The sequence below is a fragment of the Melospiza georgiana genome, chromosome 2 (assembly GCF_028018845.1).
Source record: "Melospiza georgiana isolate bMelGeo1 chromosome 2, bMelGeo1.pri, whole genome shotgun sequence".
Lineage (NCBI taxonomy): Eukaryota > Metazoa > Chordata > Aves > Passeriformes > Passerellidae > Melospiza > Melospiza georgiana.
Window position 1 is genome coordinate 30,832,131 of NC_080431.1, and position 16,800 is coordinate 30,848,930.

Sequence of the window (16,800 nt, forward strand, 5' to 3'; positions counted from 1 at the left end):
ATGGGCCTGGCAGACTAGGACTGGAACATACAGGAAGATGTTCTTCCTCTTAGAGTAACAGTTCAAAATCTTGATTCAGCATGAGTCTATTGATGTTGAATGTTGCACTGTGTGTGCCTAAACAAACAAAAAGCAGCACTTGAAGAAAGCAATGGAATACCTAACTAATTAATTCAGTCTCTAAAATGATAACATATAGAAAGCAGGAGCTACTGCCTCAAATGCTGAGCAACCTTCTCTGCCAAAATCGGATTTTTTACCCAGTGTGCAACTAGCCAATAATGACACACTTAAGAGAGACATTGATTATTTATTTCAGAGTTGCACAATTGGTGGTATTGCACAAATTACACACACTAATTATCAGAACTTTTTACTATTTATAGAATGTAGCAAACAAATGAATTAGTGTTCGTTGGCTACAAGTTACATAGTTTTCTTATTAACTGGTATTCTTTTATTGGTTAATGATTCTCTTGCTTCTCATGCTAATTAGTCCTATGGTCAGTCTTTCTCTTCTTTGGAGTCTGTGGTCTGTGAGCTGGTGGTCACAATCTCCCCCTGATGGAATTATAATTTACCCAGTCAGAGCTGATTGCAGCACAATCACTGGGTTGGGTTTATTAGTTCCTATTTTATCTTGGGAGTTCTGCCAGATGTCTTTGTGGCCTGTAAATTCCACATTGTGTCCACTATCAGTGGTATATCCTTCTTCCCAAGCTTTATTAACCTTCCCCTAGGTCTGAGATCATTGAAGCATTTCAAGCCTTAAATCCTAATAAGGCAATTCTACCAAGTAATTTGTTTTTCTAACACCTAGACATCACCCAGAGCTTGCTTGTTACCTGTTATTTGCTCACAGATTGAATATCCCTGCTTGTTGATTAGGCTTAAAAGCATACAAAGAGCAAACATCAAAGAACATCCTTTCTTAAGAAAATGTTTATATATATTTACACATACATATTTACATATGTTGTTTTGCAACAATCCTACCTAGTGTTATAGGTGGAATAGAATTATTGACTGGTAATTGGGCAAAAAAAGTGAATAGTTATAAGAGACACAACCTGGCTTCCACTTAGTAACTGGTCAAGGAGGAAGAACTGACACCAAAATATCACCTGCTGTCCCAGTAACCAAGCTACAGAATGGTATTGTATGCTCCAGAGAGAATCATATCCTGTGTTGGAAGGGACCCATAGGGATCATCCAAGCCCAACTCCTGGCCCTGCATGCACAGGCCCTGCAGGCAAGAGTCACACCGTGTGCCCAGGAGTGTTGTCCAAAACGCTTCTTGAACTTTGTCAGGCTGATGCCTGACACTTCTCTGTGACCACTTCTCTGGGAACCCTGTTCTAGGGCTCAACCATCCTTAGGTGGAGAAACCTTTTTTCTGATCCCAAATTTAAACCTTCCCTGACACAACTTCACAGGCCATTCCCTTGAATTCTGTCACTGGTCACCAGGGATCAGTGTCTGCCCCTCTGTTTCCCTTCATGAGGAAATTGTAGACTGCAATGAGGTCTCCCCTCAGACTCCTCAGGCTGAACAGACTGGTCCCCATATGGCTTCTCCTCTAGACTGCTCACCATCTTCGAAATCTTCCTTTGGACACTCTAATAATTAAGTATCTTCCTTATCTTGTGGCACCCAAAATTGCACAGAATATTCAAGTTGAGACCACCCCAGTGCAGAGCAGAGCAGGACAATCCCACTGGTGCTGCTGTGCCTGGTGCCCCCCAGGACACGCTTGGCCCTCCTGGCTGCCAGGGCACTGCTGACTCACATTCAACTTCCCGTCAACCAGGAGACCCAGGGCCCTTTCTACAGCACCAGTAGAAAGGGTATCTCACTTATTCCTCCTATCAATGCATTTACTTTAAAGTGATATACTGTGTGGAACCTGCACAGGCTTTACTAGAGAGCAAACTGATCCCTACCGAGCCAGCTTAAGGGAATCTGGCTGGGAACTAGAAGCTGCCTGCAAAGGGGGTCAGCAGAAAAGCACTTAGCAGCCTCAAAGTTTAAAACTCCTGCCTCAGCAGGCTCAAGACCAATCTGTGCCTGCAGCCAAAATCCCTTTCTACAGAGTAGTCAACAACGTTTATAAAAAAAGGGGGAGTTTTAAAGGTTCTCCAAAGGCCAGTTTGGCTGCCAAACGTTGCACTGCTTCAGGCATGTTTATTACGGCCTCCAGCAGGCGAGGCCCCGGCCTCGGGAGCGGCCCTTCCCGGAGTGCCGGGCGCTCCTCCCGCTTTGGCAGCGGCCGCGGGGTGTCCGGCTCTCGCGGCCCCGAGCCCGCCTGGCCGCCCTGGCCGCGCTCCCGCCAAGCACGATCCCTGCCTCTGGCAGCCGGGGCCGGCTCCGGCCGGCGGCTCTGGCCAGCAACCCCGGCTCACCCCCGGCCCCGCGCCCGGGCTCTCCGCGCTGCCCCGTCCGCAGGGGAGGGAGCGTGAGCAGGCACCGCCCCACGCCCCGCTCCGCCCCGCCGCCTATTCCCCGGAGAGGCGCCCCGGGACGGGCAGAACGCGGAGGCCGCAGGCGGGAGTGGACCTGTAGAAGCAGCGGCAGCGCTGGCGAGTGAGTGTCCCGAGGAGCGGCGGGCAGAGCGGGGCGGGGCGGCTGGGCCGGGGCCGGTCCGCCCTCGCCGCACGTGATGCCGCGGGGAAGCGGAGGTGGCGGCACGGGCTACGGGAGGGCCGGCGGCGGGCAGGGGCTCTCCCGGCGGGGCGGCACTGCGGGGAGCGCCCTGTGGGGACAGCCCTGCCGGGGACAGCCCTGCCGGGGACAGCCCTGCCGGGAGCGCCCTGTGGGGAAAGCCCTGCCGGGGAGCGCCCTGTGGGGAAAGCCCTGCCGGGGACAGCCCTGCCGGGGAGCGCCCTGTGGGGAAAGCCCTGCCGGGGACAGCCCTGCCGGGGAGCGCCCCGTGGGGAAAGCCCTGCCGGGGACAGCCCTGCCGGGAGCGCCCTGCGGCCCGGGCCGCGCTCCGAAAGCCACGTGGGAGCCGGCCCGGCCCGGCGCGGCGGGCGGCTCGGGGCTCCCGGCCGGACAAGGGCACAGCAGCAGCGCCTCGGTGTGCGAGGGCGGCCCGTCGGTGACACAGCTGGGTGCAGGGAGAGCTGTCCCAGGCGCTGGACCGGCCGAGGTGGTCGGGGGCATTCTCCAAACAGAAGTGTTCGTTATGATCCAAATACTCCTTTTAGTAACGTGCCTTTGCCCTTGTAGTGGGTTAGTGATGTGTGTTTGAGGAGCCAATACCTAAACTAGAGGGAAAAGAGAAAGGAAAGAGTTCAGGTACCACAGATGGAGAGTTTAGTAGAAGGTGCCCCTGCCCACAGTGGGGCTTGAAATTAGATGGTTTGAGGCCCCTTCCAACCCAAGCCATTCCATGACTGTATATCCTTACAAGATAACATTTCGGAACACTTATTTTTTTGCCTGCATTGCTTGGACCAGAATGTTGGAGAGGAGTAAATTTTTTTTTTATATTCACCTCGGCTTCATTTTGCTATACTTTCTTTCCCCCACCTGTTCTGTGTCCTTTTCCATTGTAGAGTTACAAAGTCTTTTTGGGTTTGGGTTAAGGTTCATTTAGTTATATCTGTGTTAATTCCAGACAATTAACTTCCTCATTTTTTGCTTCAGGTATTTTTTAATTTGCTGCTTCTGTAATTTTTGCTATGCTTTGAAAATATCAAGGTAGCAACTTCTATAGAGCTGAACATACAGTGGCACAACTGTAAATATTTCCATGACCAAGTTGTTTCCTGTAGAACTCTGTAAGGAATGAACTTGTTTTATATACTCTCCAGCTTAAGTGGGCAGTCAACCTGGAAAAGCAATTTCTTGGCAATTAAAGTTGTTCATTGTGTGACAAAGGCCATTAAGAGAGGCCTTAAATTTCACATCTCTGAACAAAACATGGGCAAATTTTCATCATTCTTCTCTCCTCCTCTTGAGAGAAGTCTTAAAAACTTAGACTGTCTCTACAGTATATTTAAGTGCACTCATCTCCTGCCCTCACTCTGTCATAGCTGCCAAAGTCATATGAACACTAATATGTCCTCTTACCTAAGTGTAGAACAGCTTTCTCCTGCCATGACTAAATAAATGCTAAACAGAACTGATGTCTCTTTTACTCTCTGTCTCAAAACCTGAATTTTCAAAGAGGTTAAATGTTAAACAAAACAAAAAAATGGCCTTTCCATGCATTGCTAATGTTTTTGAACCTGCACCCGACTGCTGACAAATAGTAACTACTTGATATGTAGATCACACTTAATTTTCCTTGGGTTCTTGCAGCCTGTTTGCTCCTCACTTTCCCAATTAGTGTGGTTTTCTGCCATCAGCTTTGCAAGCAAGTTTCTTTGAGCTTGTCCATGAGTTTGTTTTGAGACCACTGGAATACTGAACACAGCTTTGCTCCATCGTGGAAGAAAGAGTGTCATGTTGTTGGTATGTGTCATGTCATCCACTCCTTACAGCTTTTCTTTTTGGTGACTTTAAATGTGTGATTAGAGTTTTCTGTTGCTCATTTTCTCCTATCATTCAGCATAGAAATGTTGCTTGGAGTGCTTTATCTACTGCAGCGTCTCCTTTTTATCCTTTAGAAAGGTTTCCCATGTCAGTTCATGCATTCCTTGGCTGATGTTTGACATGGAAATCTAGGTGCCTCCAGAGAGTAGAGGGCACAAGCAAGGCCTGGTTTGCAGCAGATATCCTGCTGTTTCTGCCACCCACTGTTCTGCTGAGCTCATTCTCTTCCCTTGGAAAGTGTCATCTAGCACTGGCTTTAGCCCTGCTCTGCGTGGCAGGCTGGGCTGGGTGACCTTCACAGGTGCCATCCAACCAACATTCCTCCAGGTCTGTCTCTGCATTCTTGTAACTCCCAATAGTAACCCAACTGTCTGTTTTAAAGGAAGTTTCCTCTTGAAAATTACTTTCATCTGACTGCTCATGTAACCCCAGATTTTGCCAGTTGTGCTTCTCTTGTTTATATGGCTGTGTTTGTTCTTAAGGAACTTCAGGGAAATGAGGTTATGTGACTGCCAGGTCTACATTGTGAATGTGCAATTGTAAGTACAGGCACAAAGGTATAGTCATGGGGGTGTCATGGAGTGAAATAAGAGTAAATTCCAGGGGTACGTTGTGGCATTTGCCTTCTGCTGCTAGCTCTGGTATGCTTTTGCTCTCTAATGGATTAGCCAAATTATTTTTCTGTAATTGAATTTTTCTGTAATGAATACTATTAATAGATACTGTTGGTAGAAAAAAAGACACTGGGTTTCACTGTAGTTTTTGTAATTTTGTTTTTTGGAGCAATGCACTTTTCTATTCCTATTAAAGTCTTCTTGTTTGTTTCTCATACTCTAAAAGTTCTTTGAACTCGAACCTGGTCAAATCATTTTCATAATGCTTTTTATTTAAGTAAAATTTAATGTGAAACTTGAATGACATTTTAAATGACATGAATTGCTTAAGCAGAGATCATGTGCTATAACAGAACACATTTTCTATATGAACTGATGCTACCTTTTATTTTCTCATCTTCCATAGATTTTTTGCAGTATTCTGACAGAAAGGGTAAGTATTACATAGGTAATTGACCAAGAGACAGGGGAAATGGATGGACCCACTCGTGTCATTGAGTTAGCAAATGGAACACCCCTTTTCATTCTGTCTCTCCAAAGAGGATGTTTAATACCTTTTTTCTTTAGAAATTGAACTGTTCAGGCAGTAGTAAATCACTGTTCTTAACCCAGAATCCATAGCTATCCAGAATTTTCTGCTCTTTTTCACTGCAAAGGTTTAATTACATTTTATGGACCATGTCAGATACAGCTCTCTTTTCTCCACTTCCAATTAATGTTAAAGAAGGATGGGCTGTAGCAGGATAATATCGTGTCCTATTGATTTACTATTATGGTGTTGTTGAAGAATGGCCTTTACATTAAGATTTTTGGCCACTGTGATTTCTGTAAGTGTGTCAGCTATTCGCTCTTAACATCTTGAGAAAACATATTCGATATCACTGTCACTCCTGATTTCTCTGTCTTACAAGACACCTCTTTTCCTTTGAAATTACCTATATAACCACCTCTCTCTGCACTGTTTTGACTGTAATTGCTCATGACCTTTACTAACAGCCAGAGTTACCAGTATTGTATTGCTGACATTCTGACAGAAGTTCTTGGTTGTGTAGAATTGCTTTGTCTCATCCTTTCCCTCAAGCACTGCTTTTTTTCCAGTGCTGTGGGTTCCTACTAAGCGCAAGGGAGATCACCCCACCTGTGCCGAGCTTCAGTTGTGTGAGAGTAGCTGTATTAGAATAATGCTGCAATTTGAAAAATTGTGCTATCAAATAATATCAGAGTAACTGTAACTCTCTGTATCTTCTTTCTCTCCCCTCATTTTGTGTAGCCTGATGCAGCCCACAACTTTTATCACAGCAAAATTCAGGTTGGAAGGGACATAGGGAGTCACTCATCCAGCCTCCTTACTCAATGCAAGGTTGTTCGTGTGGCCAGACCAGGTTGCTCATTGTTTTATCCAACATGTCTTAAGAACCTATAGGGATAGAGACTACGCAACACCTCTGGGCAGCTTGCTTCAATTTTTGTCTGTATCATGAGAACCCTTTTCCTTGCATCAAGTCGGTGCCTCTCTTATTTTGGTTTATACCTACTGCTTTTCAACTCTGTCATGCAGTGCTGTAAGGACCCTGGCTGTGTTTCCGGGATAACCACAGGTATGGGAAGACTGCTGTTAGGTCAGTTGAAAGCCATCTCTTCTCAAGTTGAAAAGGCTGTTCCTGAGCTGCTTTTCACAAGGCAAGTACTCTTGCCCATGACTATCTGAATGCACTGCAGTTTGTCCATATTTTTTCTTGTTTTGGGCCCCAAAGTGGGTGCAGTATTGTAGGTGTGGTCTAGTGAGTGTCACATAAAGGGAGACTGTCACTCCCCATAATCTGCTGGTTGTGTTCCCATTAATACAGTGCAGGGTGCTTGCTGCCTTGGCTGCTTGCTTTGTTCAGCAAGGGGTACTCATGAGTCCTAAGGCAAGGATATGTAAGGTAAACACTGAGATGTCAGAAGGAACATGGATCCCAAACAGTATCATCTTGACTGCTGTTTTGCACTTCTGGCTGAGTCTTGGCTCCAGCAGCAGTCAGGGTTGTAGCCCTCCTTTTAGTGAGGAAGCAGATACAGATAGTCATTTCTCATCATGTGTCTAGAAGTCTTGCTGTTTACTTGGTATTCCAGAAGTGTTAGGTATGTTTGTTGGCGTTATATTACTTCCTGGTAAAAAATATACATAGTTTCAGTAGTGTTTTGGAATGTTAGTATAGAACACTTCTCTCTTCTCCAAAATACCTTTTTTACACCTGATCTAGACTCAAATCTTGTGTAGTTTCTCTTTTGTATCTCTCCATATCTGGGCCTGTTTAGCCTGGAGAAGGGACATCTAGAAGAGAGGACCTCATCAGTGTCTGTAAGTATTGAAGGGAGAGTGCCAAAAGGATGGAGCTGGGTTCTGCTCAGTGGTGCTGAGCAATGGGCAGAGACTGGTGCACAGGAAGTTCCCCTTAAAGGTAAGGATGAATTTCATTACTGTGCAGGTGACCAAGCACTGGAACAGATTGACCAGAGAGGTTGTGGAGTCTCCCTCACTGTGGATACCCGAAACCCATCTGGTTGTAATCCTGTAAAAGTGCCCTAGGATAAGCCTGCTTGAGCAGGGAGGTGAGACCTGTAACCCACCCTTCCAACTTGACTCATTCTGTGATAGCCTGGATTTCATCCTGTACCTCTGCTGCCACCTTTGCATCTCAGGTACTAAATGTTGTCTGTGCATCTTGTGAAATTTGTCAAGTTAGTACATTTTGCCTTCTGGTGGGCAGGCTGGTTTGTGTGCAGGACTTTCAATAATTAAGGTTTTATTGTTTCTGCTGACTCGTGGTACTGATAAGAATCATGAGTGTGTACCTCAGCACTGCCCCCTTTAGTCTACTTCCCAAGATAACAGACTTGCATTTGAAATGCTAAGTTTAGTTTGTAGTTGCTGACAAGAGATGCACCTCACATCTCTCTACTCCAAATGATGAAGCCTGAGTGACCAGCCTAGATTCTGAACTGTAGGAAATGAAATCAAGGTGAATGCTACCCTCTGGTTCATTGAAGGCTATTAATAGTGTTCTTTCTGAGTCCATTTAATTGAGCCCAAGTGTTTGTTGTTTAATTTACACATTAAACTAGGCTAAGGTGTGGACACTGAATTTTACCCCTGAAATCAGTATGTCATTTTAATTGCCTGTGGATTCTGTGCACTGCAAGTTCTGTAAACAGTTTTATTCTTGGTTGGATCTCAGAATGTGTGGATTTCTCTAGAAATCAAAGGTAACAAGTTAGATAATTTTCCATCAGGAGAGGCCCAGTCTGCATATACAATAGTACTGAAAGCTTGAAGAAAAATAGAAACAAACCAATTTTCTTCAAAACATTGCTGAGAAAAATGGTCTTGGAAGTGAGACTGTAAGTAGTGAGTGAGAAATAAGGGTCTTGTTCTGGTTTTCTGTTGAAGGAATGGTGTTTGCAGTTCTGAATGACAGGCAGACCTAGTCCTCCTGCCTAACTCTTGCCTCCCTTTTGTGATGACATTCTTTTGGCCTCTGTTTTTATGTCTTTTCCTCTTTTTAATAAAAATTGTACGATGGCAATATTTGGAATGAGTGCTGGAATATGTAGTCATTGGGGGAATTTAGCCAACCCACCTCACCTGGGCTGCAAGGATATTATTCTACAATGGTTCTTGTTAGTGTTTTAACTTGAGGAAAACTGGAAATTCCTTCATGGGTTTTGTGAAAAGCTCATGGAAAAAAAGGGGAAATGTTAGGAGTCTAGAGAAGGAACTTAATAACATAAGCACCCATAGTAACAAATTTAAGAGAAAATTAGTAGATTCCAATTTTTTATCTCAGAGATCAGAAGATAGGACTAGTTGAGAGAGAAACTCACCAGCATGTGTGAATAGAAGAACTGAGGACAACTGAAGAAAAGAGTTTTCAGCGATAGTAGTTTGGTGCAGATGATCTGATGAGGGATGAAGAAAAATACACTTGCCGTGATTGTCAGCTGAGATGTGATGGTTGTGGATTTATTGACAGGAATAGAAGGAGGATAATAGGTACTAATTTCTTTATTCCCCTGATTGCATACCTGCACAGGTGCTGCTCAAGGGAAGCTGTGGCTTGAAGAACATCTTAAGCCCAAACTTATTTCTGGCAAAATAAGAACTCTGAAGGGGAAGGGATAAGCCTACAGAGGCTAGAAAATGGAGGGGAAAAGATAACTAAAAAGTACTGTGTAGAAAACATAATCTTGGAACGAATGTTATCATTCAGATATGTTTGAGTGTATATCAATTGCTGTTGATCTTCTTTGAGGCAGTTTTTAGTGAAGCCTTCGAAACTTAGCTTTTCTGTGGAATAAGTAGGAGTGTGAGCTCAGTGTTCCAGAACGTTTTCACTGAGAGGAGATGGAGTACAGCACACATATGGAGTGTGGCTTCATGTACTGTGGAGCAGTGCTTCAGAAGTCTGGTGCTGCTTGTGAGGTGCAGAGATCATGCTTGGTAAGTGTTAGGATGGGATGTGGGCATCGGAGAACAACTAAATTTAATTTTGATGAGATTGCACTGACCCTACACTGTGTTACTAAAGTGTACCAATAACTGAGAAACTATATGAATGGAGAGGAATGCTTCAACACAGTTTATGGAGTGGAGCCCCAGGCTTGATTTTGCCTTAGCTGAAAATTACATAGGGAGTAAATCCCAGCAGGATGCTTACCATGCACATAGACATTTCACACATCAAACCACCAGCCTGCTCCAAGGCTGCAGTCCTTGCTGTGATGTAGTTCAAATATACCTGCTATGAAAACTTTCAGGTTATGAATCCAGCCACAGGCCAAATCTTACTGAAGCTTTCTGAAGCTCATTTCAAACATGGTAAGTAACACAAAGTTACATACTTGGGAACTGTCTGGCTGGGGAGAGTGCCCAAAGGGAAGGTGATATGAAGGGCTCAGAAAGAAGAATCTCTGCCTTCTGTGGACTCTGTAGATAGAAACAGTTCTCTTAACTATTATCTCTGGCAGGGGTCAGATTCAAGAGAGAGTGAGCATAAAAGAAAATCAGCCTTTAAGAGATTTAAATAATATTACAGGTTAATGAATTTTTTCTTTCGATTCAACTGTCCTAAGGTAGTGGGCCTTACTTCATTATTTGGGTTCCAGGCATAATTAATGTCTCAGTAAAGTGAATGTGTAAGTGGTTACAGGAAGCCTCAGCCTGCTTAACAGAAACAAAACATCTTTGAGAAGAAAAGCAGATGAGCAGAGAAAGAAAAGGATTTGATAGTGGTTTTTCCATCTTTCTAGTATGAGACTTCTTACTGAGATATACTGACTGCTGGTTATTCCTCTCCCTCCTCTTCTTGTTTATATTTACCTTTATTTATCTTGTCAAAATACCAAGAAATTTAGGTCAAAATATATCTGGATCCATCTGTTCATCTAGTCTGTTCTTTTACTGCTAGTAGTTATTATATCTTTTAATTAAGTATGCTTAGTGACAGTTTACTATATTAATGGAGGCCATCAAGTATCTTTAATTTTGTACAGGAGGAACTTAAAAATTTTCTTTATAATTTCTGTATAACAAAATAATCTCTTTAATTTGTAATATTGTAGTCTGTATGTCTTAACCTGTAACTTCTGTTTCAGTATTGGTTTAGGTGGAAACTCAGATCAGGCTCTGTATTTTACCAGTCTTTAGCAGAGGTTTATTATCATAGCAGTCTTATTATGAATGCAGGATGTGTTTATTCATTGACATGCAGATCCAGTTCAGTTTTGAATTTTGTTAAGTGTAGTTATTCTTTTGATATAATAACTTTGTGTTCTCAGTCTTATGACAGACTGAGAAAATTATCAAGTCCATTATTGACCTTTCAGTTCTAGGTTTGTCAAACATTTTGATTGGTTTTAGGGGCACTTTTTTGGGGAGATTTTGAGATTGACCATCAGTGTTGCTGCAACCAGATTTTGAGCAGAGTCTGGAGGGTGATGCAGCAGACACAAGAGCTGGTAGATGATACTAGAAGGAAGGAAAAGATGACATTGCCTTTAGGATAATTTGTCTTTCATGTCCCTCCTGCCAAATCAGGTAGTTTGGTTTGACATTAGATATGTCAAAACTTAATCTATTTGGCTTATTTTTGAGATTCGATATGGGATGGATTATTTATTTGACATCTGCCCTGCCCCTCTGTGGTTCTCTGTGCCAGCCCATTAAACCATCAGCACACAACTACATTATCAGCTGAGTTTTCACTTCAGGTACTAGTGATCCTTTGGGAGTTTAATTGGGGAAGAGCGTTAGGAAATATTTTCAGTGACAGTGAAACAGTCTCTTTTAAGCTTGATGATTTTTGTCTCTTAATGGGAATAAACTCCCCAGTAATCTTCTCCTTTTGTGATCTGTGAACACTCTGCAGTACTAACAGCACACACAATTTAGTGTTTACTTAGACAGCTCTGGTTGGATCCCAACTCTCATTATTTCTGTCTTGTGGGCAAAGCTGCTGCAGATGCAGCTTTTGTAGCATGTTTTCTGAGCTACCATGATACAATCACTTAGCAGTCTAAGAAATGTGTACTAGCTTACATTGTTGTTTTTGATGAAACCTGTGACACTGCTGTGGATTACACTCATATGTGTGTGCTGTAGTTTACCTGTGAATCACATATGCAGTGGATAAACAAATGTGTGTGTAAGATTGTTTATTGTATATCTAGAAAAATAGCAGTGTCTCTTATCTACAACTGACACATCAGCAGCTTAGAGGAAAACTGTGTGAGGGTATAGATTTTTTAATGGTACCATATCAAAGTGATGTATCTCACCAGCATGCTATCAATAGAACAAATAAAACCTATATGCCTATAAACAAAATATAAGTTATATTTCTTAATATTTACTAAATAGCAGTTATTTCAGAACTACTTGGGATCAAAATCTGTCATATCTGTGAACTAAAAACAGTTTTTGAGATGAAAAATAAATACAACCAGAAAGATTATTTTGTGGACTCAGATTTATAGTGGCCTTTATGTATAGTAAGTAAACCAGGATGGCTGTCTTGGAAGCCTCAAGGCACAAGTGTGTGTAGCTTTGTACCTGGGGAGCAGAAGTTTCAGAGTGGGCATGGTACTGGGGAGCTGTGCATCTGTTCTTGAGGCAGTGGTGTCAGAGGCTTAGGTTGTTCGTGCACTTTGCCTTCTTTAGGTGCTTTTATCAGCCATAGATGTACAGCTGGGCTGGCACTGCTCTGTCTGAGTTCAAGAGGCCTTTGGGCAAAGCTCTCAGGCACATGGTGTGATTGTTGGGGTGTCCTGTGCAGGGCCAGGAGTTCTACACAAGGATCCTCGTCAGCACCGTCCAACTCAGCATATTCTATGATTCTGTGATCTGCTAGGAAGTAGAAAAATTAGATCCATGCCTTTTGTCCCAAGGGCTCTAACCCATGTCCCATTTGGTCTTGTTTGGCCTTTTGAAGGTAGATCACAGTGCAGAATGCAATGCAAGATTCATGGGGTCAGAAAGCACTCAGTGTAGCACCTCAGGATTATATCTCTGAGTGTATTTAGGAGGCACTGCATGGAGTAAGAAGGGTTGGGAACCCAACATTTCTTCTGCTTTTCAGGGTTATTACTGTTTAGGAAAGTAAATTTCAAAAATCAAGTAATTGTAGAATGCACCATCTCTAAAGAGGCAGGGAGTGGAATCTATACTAGAAACCTCTCCTTGAGGTATCAGGAATGTACTGACTGAACCTCAGAATTGGTCTCTTGCAGTCTTCATGAGTCCAGTGTTCCTTTCCATGTGTAGCATATGATTCAAACTGCCTTTTATGTTTACTTTTAAAGGAGGGCTAAGAGATTGTCTCATCCAGTTCCTTGGCAAAAGGCAAGTTTTTGTAGCAGTAGTGTTATTTCTGATGGAGGTTTGCTGTCCTGCTGTTGAGGATAGGCAGTAGTGAAGGATTCCTAACTTAGTTATCTACACTCTTCCTGGGCACCCTGCTTATCAGGAGGTGGAGAGTCTTTCTAATGTCTATCTTCAGAATTTAAGCTTATTGGATCTTCTGTTAAAGCAGATGTGGAAAGAAGCTTACAGCTCTTTCTTTTCCTGTATGATTTCATATTCTTAAAGGCAGGATGCTATTTTCTCTAAAAGAAGTGATGACAGTACAAGCTCTTCATTTCTGTTGTTTTCTTCTGTAAGTTTTGGTTTCCTGACCTGTGACTGCTCTCTCTGTCCAGCTGATCACTGTTCTTTACATGTAGTGGTCAAAGCTGGGTGTACTACTCAATTTATGGCCAGATTAGAGCAGGATATTTTTTCCAGCCCTACCACGTTGTTGACTCTTGTTGACTTCATGATCATTGTAAATGTCAAATTTCTTTCTGTGGAAGTGCTGTTACACCAATCTTTCCCCAGATTTTATGTGGTTGATTATTCCTGGCTTAATCTTAGAACTTTGTTCTAGCCTTACCTGAACAGCTGCTGCAGAGCAGCAGTCGTGCAGGGGCTTGTGACTGTCTCATTAGCCTTGTGCACATCATTCAGTATTTTCATTACTGGTGCTTCCCTACTGCTGGAATGAGCATAAAAAATCCTGAGCATATGTCCAGTTTGAGATTCACCACTGATAAATACTAACTAGTCTTTCTAAGCAGTTTTGGAGTTCGGTTTTTTTGTGGGGTTTTTTTTGTTGTTTGTTTGTTTGGAGGGGGTTGTTTGGTGTTTTGGGGGTTTTTTGTCTAAATACCACCAGTTCTTGTTAAATCGTGTTTTTCTGGCTTGCTTGTGGGAGTATCATGAGCATTATCAAGGTCAAAACAAAGTAACTGCTATGGATCTAGACAGATGATTTTCAGATGATTTCTTTTCAGCACCTGCACATCTTACCAGTGGTAGAGATGAGAAACTGCCTCTATGTGCACTCTAAATATTAGGTTTTATTACTAAAAGGTCTTCATCCCTTCTTTCTTCCATAGGAGCTGACATTGGAAATAGGGTGTAACTCCATCCAAGCCGTGTCCCCTCGGTCTGCCTGGGCAGTCTTGTGGTGGAGGACACACCAGGCCACTCTGCTGAGCAGCTCCAGATAAACCTTTGTGACCTGAGTATTACTTTACCAGTTGTCCTTCTGCTTCTGTGCACATAAGCATATTCTGAGTCAGTGATCCCTGAATAGTTGTATCTTTTGGGAGAAAGGGGTGCTCTATGGTCTTTTTTGTTATTATTACTATTTTTCCCTTTCAAAAAAGGAATAAGGGGCTAGTGAGTCCTAAAATAAACAACACCTTGTTTTACAGAAAACTACTGGTGTTTGGTTTTGGGGTTTTTTTTTGGTTTGGAGGATTTGTGTTCTGAAATGCTGAAGCAAACAAGTGGTGGTGTTATAATAAATACAACTTACCTGTAAAACCTGTCTAACTTGGTTAACCCACCAGGCTTAGGCTGTCTCTTAAAAATTACTGATTTATCTTAACATCTGTTTAAATCAAGCATTGAGGAGAAGAGCTACTTTTTCTTAATGGCTTGCATCTCTTTTCCCAAGCTTAAGCTTTTTTCCTGCTCTTCATGCTCTTTTATTCTTTTTATGGGCTGATGTTATTTGATACCATTATTCAAGGTTGTATTGCTTGCCTGTCTTCCTTTTAGGGGATCTGGAAGCCTGTCATCAAAAACCTGGCCCCACAGATCAGCCTAGAGGTAGTAAATGCCTTGTAGACACATAGGGATCTCCTCCAATCCATAGGGATTGTCTGTGGAGCCTAGAAATGCACTCACCTGAAATTAATTCCTCTATCAGAGTTAGCTTTCTGTTCTAGCTTTAAAATCCACAGCGATTGCACTAAAACCTGAAAACTTGTACCTGTGGAAGTGCTTCTACCTTAACTGAAAAAGTGCTGAAGGACAACGTGACTTCTGGAAAGTCTGCTGCAGGAGACCCAGGCATAATTAGTGGAAGTGTCAGTCTGAGTAAGTTTTTAAAAAATTAATCATAATAATCTAGATCACATCTTCCTTCGTTTGCTGATACAGAATTTTCTGCCAAAACAAGACTCCTAAACCTTTTGATTCTTAAATACTGCATTTGTGTGTTATAATGGAGTGTTTTCTATCTTTCTTGAATAACAAACTTACGACTTTTGTTTTTCCCAAGAGTTCAGGATTCTTTCACTGATTTATTTGTAATGGTATATTAAAAGAAAAACATAATACAACTTAAATCTTATACCAGTTAATCTAACTGCCAGCCATAATTCCATTTGGGCTTTGGAATAAGCATCAAAAGCTGAGAAAGTTTTCATTTTCTTGTGCCCATTATCTAAATATTAGAGCAAATAAATGCATTATTTTCTCATTAAAAAAAAAAATACAGGGTCACCAGTTCTGGCTCTTTTCATTTCCCTTTAATTTGTCAATTTTTATCAGCTCTGTTTTGCTGATAGAGTGGGAAGAAGGAGACACTGAAATTAATTAAATTTTCTTTGGTATTCAACTTTTTCTTTAGTGTCTTGGGGAGCTCCAAGCAATAATCAATCAAAATCGCTCCCCTCTGTCTATTCTTAGGGGAGCTGTAATAATAACCAATTAATGCAGCCCTAGACTGGACAGAAGGGTCTTGATTAGCCCTTCCAGAATTGATTGCACTTAGCAAAATTCTGGTGTAGAGGAAATCACCAGTTAAAGTGCTTTTTGGAAAAAAGGTTTATGATTTAGCTTGCTTGAAATACTGAAATACAGCAAAATTTTCACTTTGTTCAGTCCTTTTTTGACCATGTCTAAGGAATGAAGGCTTTTAGACACCTCGAGCCTCATTTTTAAAATGACCTGCCATGGTCAGTTAACTGCTAATGCATCAATTAACAAAAAAAAAAAAAATTAATCTGTGTGCATTGCTTGCCATAATTTTCTACAATTCCACTTCCTTTGAAGTATCACTGCCCTAAAATCAAAGCACACACACACACACACCACTGCAGAGCATTTTAGAAATATATGGTGTTATTCTGGTGACACCAGGTGTTGGAAGTAAAAAATGTAATGCATTATGTATTCAGAAGCATGCCTTTACTAATTGATAGTTACTGTGGGGTAAACGGTGAGCTAGGGAGGGTTTGTAATTTGCCAATCATTTGTCTGTTTTGAAAGAAATATTCATGTGCAAAGTCAGAGGTTATTTGATCATTACCTGTCTTTTAAAGTCGTATCAAAAAGACAAAATGTTATATGATTTCTTTCTGTGTTTGAAGTATTATACTGTTTCTTGATTTACTTCTGGCTCTCTAATTATATTATTTAATTTTTCCTCAGTTAATTAGCATCACTAAGTGAGTGTTTGCTTAAGGAATGCAGAAGTGAAATTAACTGAGATTTCCAGATGTCCCTAGATGCTGTCAAGTCTGGGAGAAATGCTGTTCAGAATAATAACATTATTCCTGTGTGTGGGCATTGGGAGTTGCCCAAGCCTGCTGTACTGCACAGTATTTGGTGGGGAGAGTGGCACTGGGAAGGCACTGATTGATTCATTCAACAACTGAAACATAACTTCCTATGGCAAACATGGACTAAGAAGTTATTTAATAATGTTTTGTGCATTTTCAATATCCTGTGAATAACGCTTATCTTCAATATTTTTCAGGTAGCATCATTTTA

General features: G+C 42.1%; 1 protein-coding gene across 4 annotated transcripts in view; it reads left to right on the top strand.

Annotated features, from left to right (window-relative positions):
• The first annotated feature begins 2,475 nt into the window (after window positions 1–2,475).
• GGACT (gamma-glutamylamine cyclotransferase) overlaps window positions 2,476–16,800 on the top strand; it is a 28,380-nt gene continuing 14,055 nt past the window's right edge. The window contains exon 1 of one of the 4 annotated variants that reach the window (XM_058044921.1): window positions 2,476–2,583. The gene's annotated coding sequence lies outside the window, so the exon portion shown is untranslated. Of the gene's footprint in view, window positions 2,584–4,365; window positions 4,459–14,165; window positions 14,311–15,041; window positions 15,121–16,800 lie in introns of those variants that run through there. The other 3 variants (XM_058044923.1, XM_058044924.1, XM_058044922.1) reach the window with 3 other exon arrangements.